The sequence below is a fragment of the Rhagoletis zephyria genome, unplaced genomic scaffold, assembly GCF_001687245.7.
Source record: "Rhagoletis zephyria isolate East Lansing unplaced genomic scaffold, Rhagoletis_zephyria_1.1 Rzeph_scaffold_09532, whole genome shotgun sequence".
Classification (NCBI taxonomy): Eukaryota; Metazoa; Arthropoda; class Insecta; order Diptera; family Tephritidae; genus Rhagoletis; species Rhagoletis zephyria.
Genome location: NW_016166610.1, coordinates 2,117 through 12,238, shown reverse-complemented (window position 1 = coordinate 12,238; position 10,122 = coordinate 2,117). Strand labels below are relative to the sequence as shown.

Genomic DNA, 10,122 nt, shown 5'->3' with positions numbered 1-10,122 from the left:
TTGAACTGAATTGCTCTTAGTTAGACTTCAGTTATAAATTGGTATGATTGTGTGACTTCTTGTGTGAGCTGCATGCACTTTAGTACTCGTAGTTAAAGTTTATTGTTAGTTTTTTTTTGGTATTTTGTTTTTTCTAATTCTAAGTATTTTCTTTGCCATTATTTTCTGGTGCACTAATTATAGTTGTGCATTGCATTAGCGACACAATTTATGGCAATGAACCGTTGCTACTGTGGGGACTGGATGTGGTGAACCAATTTGGAATAAGATACAAAAATATGTGTTCATAAAGTAGTCAAAATCTATTGTATATATATATGATTATCTTTTGTTGCTTCATCTTGAGTAAAATAGTTCCATGGCTTGTTTTTTACCGGTATCGAACAGTGACTGATGTAACGAACAGAGCCCATGAGATTAAATCCCGCTCCCGAGAAATATTCTTCCCACAGATCGGTGTTGTCACTGGCACTAGGTTAGATAAGGTTGAAGTGGCTGCCCTCGGACACCCAGTGCACCTACTTACTTGCGATGAGGCACCACTCCGAGTACACTCCACCTCCATTTTTCATCCGTCAATGTAGAAATTAATAGAGTCAGTGGATCCATTGCTCCCTGCTATAAATTTCTACTCTATACTCTTTTTAGAAGGTTGTGGCTGGCATGCAATAGTCCGTTATCTCCAGTAGGCGAGCCCCGTCTATATTTAAATTAATTTTGTATAGACTGCAACTCGTACCTGCATTTATTAAAAACGAACAGGTGACTACTGTAGGTACTCTAACCAACCCCTTGAAAGCTAAGAGCATAAAATTCCCACCATAAAATACCTACATCAGGGGAACCAGTGCATCTAGCCACAATGGAACACAAATGCTTTTAAACAATTATTGAAAATAGTCTTTTGTGTTTCTAGGGGGAGAAATCGGCATTCATTGTTTTCTTTTTATAAAATGAGTTAATTATTACCTACTCGACTGGAAGTCATTATTGTGCAACTAAGAATGTAGGTATGTATACAGATAAATGTGTAGATATATTCGTAGTCACACGCATATATGTTTGTGCATTTAAAAATATGCAAATTTAAAAAAAAATTTGAATTTTTTACGATACAAAAGAATATCAAAGCTAACAGTATGTTACTTTCATATTAAAAGTTAAAAAAAAAAAAAACACAGAGACAATCAATTCAATTTCACAGTCAAATTATTATCAAATATTACCGTTATCGCTGTTTTCCAATCAAAAAACGCTTTTGACATTTTGCCTAAAGTATTAAACAAGTGTGTGGGTATGACAAAGCAACAAGCACTTTTACTCTCAACGTTGTAAGCTTTTGGATTATAAAAAGCAAAAGAAAGTGAATTTTAAAAGAAAGACAAAAAGCATAGAAAGAAAATGTAACGGACAACACAAATTTTTCACATACGAAATGCAAATAGCGGACAAATATTTTTTAATATTTAGTTAACGAGCATATTGATAAAAGCAAAAAAAAAAACGAAAAATTTAAATAAAAGTTAATGGAAAACAAAAAACAAACAAAATCGGTTAGTCACAAATTTGTATAAATGTCTTAACGCGTTGGATAGTGCACCAATTATTAGGGAGGAAAATTTAAAAATTAAAAAAAATAGCAAAAAGCATTTAGATAAAAAATATCGTAAAAATTTTACAAAATTTTAACTAGCGGGAGTAGGAATTTTTATGAATAAGTCCCAATATGATGTAAATTTTTTTTTTGTAATTTTAGTTTTTCTAACCCTGATAGCCACCCCTGGAAATTTGTTAAAAAATTTTAAATTCTAGTGTGAATCTTTATTTTGTGGGCTTAAAAAACAAATGGGTGCCGCATACATAATTTCGATGTTGATATTTTAAGGACCATGGTACGATATATGGTACGAAAACAAATATCAAAATATGAAAATTTTAACTTCAGAAAATTTAATTCAAATTATTCAAACATAAAGTCGGGGAATTGTCTATGACCAGGTTGGCACTGGTTTATGTCTCTAATTTCAATTGTGCCAAAATATGTAGACATAACCCAGATATCTCCTCTTTTGAAAATAATTCTTTTTGCTGCGAATAGGCTAGATAGCCGCCATGGATGAGCGGTTCGAAGTGCTGAGGTTCGATGCCCGGCAGGCAATAGGGTATCAAATAAAAGAAAAAGCTGTTTATAAGTATGTGAGCATACATTTTTTGGTGCATAAGGACGAATGGGTATGGAAAATGTCCTTTACAAATTTTGTACTTAAATATGCTTGAAAATTCGCAATATATTTTTTTTAATTATTTTTTGAGGACTAAATTTATTAAAATAGCTTTCTCTATACCTATAAATAATTTTTTGAATTTATCATATCTTTAAATTTCCAAGTCCTTTGAAAAAACTCCTGACGTTAGAGTGAAAAATTAAAAACGCAGTTTTACTATATTTGGCCCATAGTTTCGTGAGTATATCGATTCTATCGTGTGTTTTAAAAATTTTGTTGTTTTTGTCGCACAGTGTAATAAACTTAAAAAAAATATTTGAAATTTAATTAAAAGTCCAATTACTTTGAAAAAGAAGACCTCAATTGAAAGAATAAAAAAGGGATGGCTGGCTCACGTAGTTAAAAGCTAGTCTAGGTACTTAGGTGCATATGTATGTATGTATGCACATCTAAAATAAAATCTAAATCCCTTTCAGAGATCATACAAATCCACCGCTTCAGGTGGCTCAATACCAATCTGTACTGAGTGAATTTTATGTGATTGTCAATTGTCTACAACAGACAGCATTAGTACGAGTAGCAGCAGTTAATCTCAGACTTTTATCGCCACAATCACATGAGCCATTTGGTAAACCCTTCTTGAATGTAGCCGCCAACCGTAACGGCGGCACGTTTGAGACGAATAGAATAATTTATACCTTCAAGCAGCAAAACAGCAGCAGTATACCTCCGCTGGGACTAAATATCTATAGCCCTGGCATGTAAATCCTACTGACTGAATGACTGAGGTACAATGGGATTAGAAAATAACCTATGAACTAACTATATAGAAACGTGTCTGTATTTACATCAATGGGTATCTATAAAACTCGTCACTCTTGCTCCATTAGTACTTTGCATGCAGAGAATTTTAATTATTTTCTAGAACAAGCTTTAACTTGAAAAAAAGTCTAGTCAATGTTAACACGCTGAGTAGGTAAAAAGAGTACAATTTGTCTGCATACATTTGTATGCATAAGTTGTATATATGCATGAAAAAGGACGCGCTTGCTTGTCCCATTCTTCCTACCAATTCCTACCTTTCTCCTCTTTCGTTCTCGCGCCTCACCTTTGTTATTCAAATTTCCAGCCGCTGCCAATACGAACAAATAGTTGATAATTAAAATTAATTATCAATAAAGTGATCGAGTTGCAATTGCGTTGCTGATGGCGGTGCTTTTGCCAGTGGCGCTGACAGCGCATTGAGGCGAGTGGAATAATGGAGTGCGAAAGTACATTAAAATGCAATAAATAATTCACACAGCAGAGCATTCGGAAGGCATTTGAGTGCTACTCTTCTTGCTGTTTGCGTAACTTGAGAGGGTAAGTTAGGTAAATGTATGTAAATTAGGTTTTGCACTTCCCTTTTTATTAATAAAAAAAAAATAAAAATAGGTATCGAAATGAAAATTTGTCTTATCAGTGTTGATGTGTAGGATTAATAAAGTTTGAATTTTTATGTGGTGAAATATGATATTGTTACTTCCAGTACACACAGTCCTGATTGAACAGTCATAATAGGCAACAAAAATTTTCTATGTTGTCTTGACAGATCTAGGCCAAACTTCAGATCAGTTGTTGCCTATGCGTATTCATTATTTCCTAAGTAAAAAGGCAATGGAAAAGAAGGGAATGCAATGTACTAGAACTGTGACAGGCCGGAAAACCCAAATCGATTTTCCATACTCTCAGGCATAGTTTTCCTTTGTACCCAAGGCCTGAATAAAGTATTAAAGGGCGAAAAAGCTAGAAATGGAAAATCATTACTCAACTGAAAACTTTTATAGGCTCTTTGATGAATTTTTGCTAGTTCGACGTGAGACATTTGACTTAAAAATTCCCCGGATTGTCTTTCCATATTTGTCGACAACTTCAACTAACTCTAGGCCCAATAAACGCGATGTTTCGACTGGGTCGGACCACAGAGGGGGATAAATTGAGTTGGATTGAATGGGCATGTAAAGAGATGGTTGGAGTTGTGGGGGGAACCTCCAAATTTGGGATGTTATGGCCGAGTCTGGATAAGTAGCTGTTTAGACGGCTGTATTATCCAGACCGTAACTGTGCTAGTGTGATGCAGGTCTCCCACGGCAGTCGGCAGTTAAAGCTCACCGTCGTCCACAGATAGTGCTTGGAGAGTGATGATGGCATTTCCAGAATGGTAGTATGTACAAGTGAAAACAGCCTCCCTGTAAATGCCATTTATAGTCCATTTGTATAGTCCCGGGTTCAGCGGTTGTTGTACATAGCGCTGGATCTCATTTTTCAGCTCATAGGTATGCCTTCCGACGCGCCTGGAAGTGATCTCTGCATCCAGCAAATGTCTGCATGCTGAACATGATGTTGCGCTCTCTTTTTGTGAGCAGTTGGACCTCGCTGTGGAGAAAGAACTTTTTTTTGTCTTTGCCAAAAGTTTCGATGATTCGTAAATAAAAATTTGTGCACCTAGCTTGTTCTACAAGGAACACTGTGAGTCGGAAAGTGATTTGAGGACTTTCTTGGCAACTGCGGTTATGTGCGCCGAGAAAATAAAAGGGATGCCGGAGGTTGCTCTGCGGACTTTCAGGTTGTTGACAACGGAATTGGTTCGCCGTTGACGTGTATATCCAACTGCAGCCAGACCCCTTTTTTCCAGGTGGTAAAAATGGTTGCCGAGGATTTCGCAGAGGATGCCATTTGAGTCAACACATTACAATCATTGCTTTCCTTTGAACCGATTAATCCATGATCAGAAAGTCCAAGAAAAGCCATTCCACTTTGTTTGTTAATATTGTATTTAATACAAATTAATTTCATAGTAAATTGTTAATAAAGAGATCTTTTGCGAAGTGGTTTTTAATGAAGAAATTGAGAATTGAGCATATTAGAAAATTTTAAAAAGTAATTTCATGATTTAGTCGAACAAACCTTTGCGTAGTCTAGCTTTTTTTTAATAAAAAATAGCCCCTTTGAATTATATAGGTACTAAAAATTATATCTCAAAAATATGATTGCCTCCTGTGAGGATTGAACTCACGACCCCTGGTTTACAAGACCAGTGCTCTGCCACTGAGCTAAAGAGGCATTCGAACGGATACCGGTGCAATAGGCACAAGTACAGTTAGTGAAAAATTATAGAGAGCGATGAGGAAATTCATATCATACAATTGATAAAAAGCAGTGAATTTCGATTGACTAATTTTGACATAAAAATTTGGAGATAACGTCATTCAATAAATGTTAGCACACTCATCTGCCTCGCCAACCACCTTCATCTGCTGTAGGCGGTATTCTTCTATGTGTTTGTGATGCTTATAAATGTTTTTGTTGTAAAAATGTTTGCTGCTATATGAACAATTGGCAAATGTATTAGAAAAAATGGTGTAGGTTGTATTTTTTATCCGAATTATTATCAGCTGTGATCATTTCAAAGCAGAAAATCGAATCCAAATTGAAATATGGATGCTCTATACTACATTTTGAATTTCTTTTCTCAATGCAACAAAAGCAACATGAACATAAAAAAAAACCCACAATAAAATTAAAAAAAATACAAGTGTGCACACTAAGTAATACTGCATTTGAATCTCAACAACGACCAACTGAATCCGACACGGCCAAATGCAATCGCCGGAATTAAACGACAAGCGCGTGGGTTGTTCTCGGAGGTGTCATTTTCGTGCTATTATTTTTACTGTTGTTACATTGTTTCGGGTGTCACACCTGTTGTTGGTGTTGTTGTTGGCACAGTTATGACAGCGATTATTTTTAAACAAAATATCATAGACCAATGAAAATGCATACGACTCAACAAGTGTAGTGTCATTTCCGAGTGTTTACTCTAATGTAAACAATGTAATGAGTTGGAAAATGATTGCATGTCGTTGGCGGCAAGTAATAACTATCAAATTTCGTTTTCGTATTGTTTGATTTTGCGCTTTTCACTAGTTTCTAGTAGTTAGTTGCGTTTATGTAGTATGTGTAGTCGTACATACTTATGTATATAGCATGTGTATTCAAAGTTTTAAAGCTAGCCACCTTTTCTCGGTCAACTCTTTAAGCTGCGCTCAATTGATGATTTTCTTTCATTCGCTGCACGGCAATTGAAGCAGATAATTGGGGCAGAAAATGCAAACAGGAAAAGTAAAATTTAAAAACTAGTTGGTATCTTTGATGAGGCAAATGGAATAATGAATTTTAATTACCAAATACCATCAAATCAATTCATAGATATCTCACAGTTATTTTACTATGTTTACAGGAAAAGAGTTTTAAATTCAGAAAAAATACACAAATATGAATTTTTGTCCGATAATGGTGTACTGCTGCCTGCTCCTTTTCCGTAGGTTATTCTCTAGTTTCAGGCATGGTTGATAATAGGCCAAGTCGGGTACGAATGCCTATAATCTCGCAACATGTGGTATTGAATTTATTAATAATAATAATAATATTTTGGCGCTTACAGTATTGCTAAGTGTTTGGCCGAGATTTCTGTCTGACGTGAGGAGTGGTAGTATGCCCCTCTAACCACTCAGCCACAGCGGCCATTATTTACTAAGAGGTCAGATTATTTTTTTTAATGTTGTCATACGCCACATAGGAGGTTTGGTTAGAAACCAAAGAAGGCCCCCGAATTGGCTTGGCTAACTAACTCATTCGTAGTCTTATTATTGCAGGGGATGTTTCGATGACCATAGCAGTCCCACTATCGACAAAAATTGCATGAAATTCGAGAATATATGTATGTATTTGGTAAAATAGACCAGAAACAATTGCCGTAAGGCTTTTAAATGAACGTTTTGCTACAGTTTTTGTATTATTTTCTTCTAGGTTGTGATATGTTTTTTTCGGAATTTTTGTATGTTCTTCATAAAATTTTGAAATAAATAAATAATTTTATTTTATAATAACTCCATAAACAGCGGATAATTATACAGCTTACTGCAGAAACCCGTCAAGTGAACAATTTAAAAAATTTAATTCCGTTTGGTTGCTACAATGAATGATTTTTTGCTTTCATAATTATATTCAATGAAAAATATATTCAATCTACTAAAAAATTGCTTTCCTAATAGGACAGTTTTTTTTTAGTTTTCTCTAAACCGCACTTTTGGCACTCGTCGGGTTTCTGAAATAATCGCTTCAATTGATGTAAAGTGTGGATGGCCACACATGGGGCGCATTTAACGCCAAGAATTACTGTTTGGAGTGCAATTGGATTTTATTCCAATTTATTCATCGGAAGAATGTTGGTGAAATTCTTTATCCTTTTCGTGGACTAAGTTCTGTCGATAAATTTTTTGGATGTCCCCATTGGAAATATATTTACAGAGAAACCAACCATTGAATCGCTTTATTAAGTTGGAGCCGTCGGAATAAAAAGATGCAATTTTTTTTTAGATTTCTACATAAGGTGGATTTCTGTGGTGTATTATTAATTATTCTTTAAACTTTAATGTATCCTTTTTTAAGGTCAGGACTTTTGTGTCAAATAGGTTTCATGCAAAGTGTTTGCTTCTTAGCTTTGGATCGAGAACAACCGAGACTGAGACCAGGTGGAAATGTTCATTTGAGTGGAAGACAAATACCATCACTGCCGTATTTTCGATGGTATTTTTCCAAAAGACGTTAAAGGCTCTCTTGAAGCTCTTCCATTTCCAAAAATTTTGTAAGTTTAGCCTTTATGTTTTAAGTTTAGTTCTCCACAGCGTAAATGAGGTAGGATGAAAACAGTTATCATTCCATGGGCTCACTGGGATTTAATCCAGAGAGACAAAGCAAAACATCTATCAATATAACTACATATACCACCCTATGTTTGGGTATAGTACAAATGCCATTCCAAAAGGCCGCTGGAGTCGGGAGGGAGTTGTCCTAAAAAACATGCTGTTTCTGTAGAACTAGAAATTTCTTGAAGTTTCAGTATTCAAACGATTACCAGAGGCTGTGGATATTAAATTGTGAAATTGCATGCCATTAATAAACGCTATCAATGACTTCAACTGTATTTTTTTGCTCGTTAAAAGAACAACAATCCATTCAAGTGACCCTTGGCACTAGAAAATAAATCTACTGACAAATGCTACCCCATTTCAGCGATCCGAAAGCATGTCAATGGGCAAACAACGCTATGAGTATGTCTTACACCAATACATATGAACTTGTGAGTTACATTTTCAGACTAATTACTTTCTTGTTCTCATTATTAGTGTTAGTGATTATGAGCCACTAACATAATTGCCATTGACCAATGCTGCCATGACACACTTCAACGAGTCAGTGTGTACATAGAGTAGACAAAACCGGTGTACGGCGCTAACAGCTGTTTGATGACAGCTGTCAATGAGGTCATTAAATGATGGCGGCGGCAGCAATTTGAGAGCAAAGTCTAAATTCTTGGCAACAAAACATTACCGGCTTTTTGTGCACCAAAAATATGCTTAAGCGGCTAGCTTGCTTCAGGCTGACTTTCTAGAGGTTAATGTTGGCTCACTAAAATTTCTAACAATATTTGCGCAATGCCAAGTGAACCAGGAGAATGCCGAAAAGAAAAATTTAACAATTAAGTCACTGGCGTTGAAATGAAGAATCAACAACAACAATTGTGCGGCAGCAAATGAAGTTGGGTCAAACAACCGGAATGCTTCTTTCTATAAACGGGTTCGCCAAGTGTTGTGTGTTGCAAAGCGCTTAGATTGTTGCTTTTACCTGTTTTTTTTTCGTTTCCTTGTCTTGCCATATTCAACACGTACGCACNGTGTAAAAGTAACACTTTAAAAGATATTCACACTTCAATCTAAATTAAAATTAGCCTACTTTCAAATGCAGTGAACCATAAATATGATTTATGACTAAAGTGAAAAAAAACTTAAGCTCACATCAATATTACAACAGTTGTAATAACAGTAGGTATATCGTTAGACATTCGAATAACCGGCACGCTATCAATTTCAGTTTCGATTTCAGTTTCACTTATATTTTATTTTTATGTAAATCGCCATGCTAGTGTACTTTTTTTAACTCTAACAGCTTTTTTTCAACTTTTTTTTTCACTTATTACTGGGGCAACAGTGCGTGCAAAATAGATCAATGATCTTTATGGTCCAAAGCCGATATGTAGTTGCTCCACAAACACATAGACCTTCGAGTGGAAAAATTAATGAAGTCAAAGTTAGGATGAAAAACAGTGCGGTAAGGTTCGCAAGTGGTACACTAGCTCTGATTTCGCTCGCACGCATCGCTTGAGACAAAACTGTAAGTCACTCGGTAATTGGCAGTTCAAGTGATTTTCTACGAAATTTAGTTAATCACTTGAACTATGTGAAGCTATAAACTTGAATGCAGAACGCAGGCAGAAAGCGTTAATCTACATATTTACCGGCTTATATGTATGTATGTATATACATAAGCAATAATATGAGAACAGCCTCTTACTCAAATAAATATTCAACTTTTCCTCATTTAAGTAATTATTTAGCTAGTTGTTTTTCTCTTTCCGGCCCATAACTTAATGAGTCTTTAAAATATTGTATGTAGAATTAGCTTAATAGCTGCGCATGCCGACAAATATTCATACAGCCATACATTATAGATAAACATTTATGATTTTCTCAATTGTTGCTGGCGGAACAAAGTCCGAATACTTGAATGTCATTAACAATTACATACATCTAATACGCACACACATAGATACATACACATTAGCGCACGCAAGGAGTGGGTTGTGGGGTTCAAACCCCCCCCTAAACCTAATAACCTGAAAGACAAACTGTATCCTAAAGCCGGCTCTCAAGCAAAATAACAAGAAATATTTTTTATTTAATAGCACTTTGCTTTTGCTGTAAATTTTCTTGAAGAAATAAATATACGAGCATTTTTT

General features: G+C 35.3%; 1 non-coding gene across 1 annotated transcript; it reads right to left on the bottom strand.

Moving 5' to 3' along the window:
* Positions 1 to 5,255: 5,255 nt before the first annotated feature.
* Positions 5,256 to 5,327, bottom strand: TRNAT-UGU (transfer RNA threonine (anticodon UGU)). Its single transcript has one exon. It is a non-coding gene; the product is annotated as a tRNA-Thr (tRNA).
* Between the last annotated feature and the right edge of the window lie 4,795 nt (positions 5,328 to 10,122).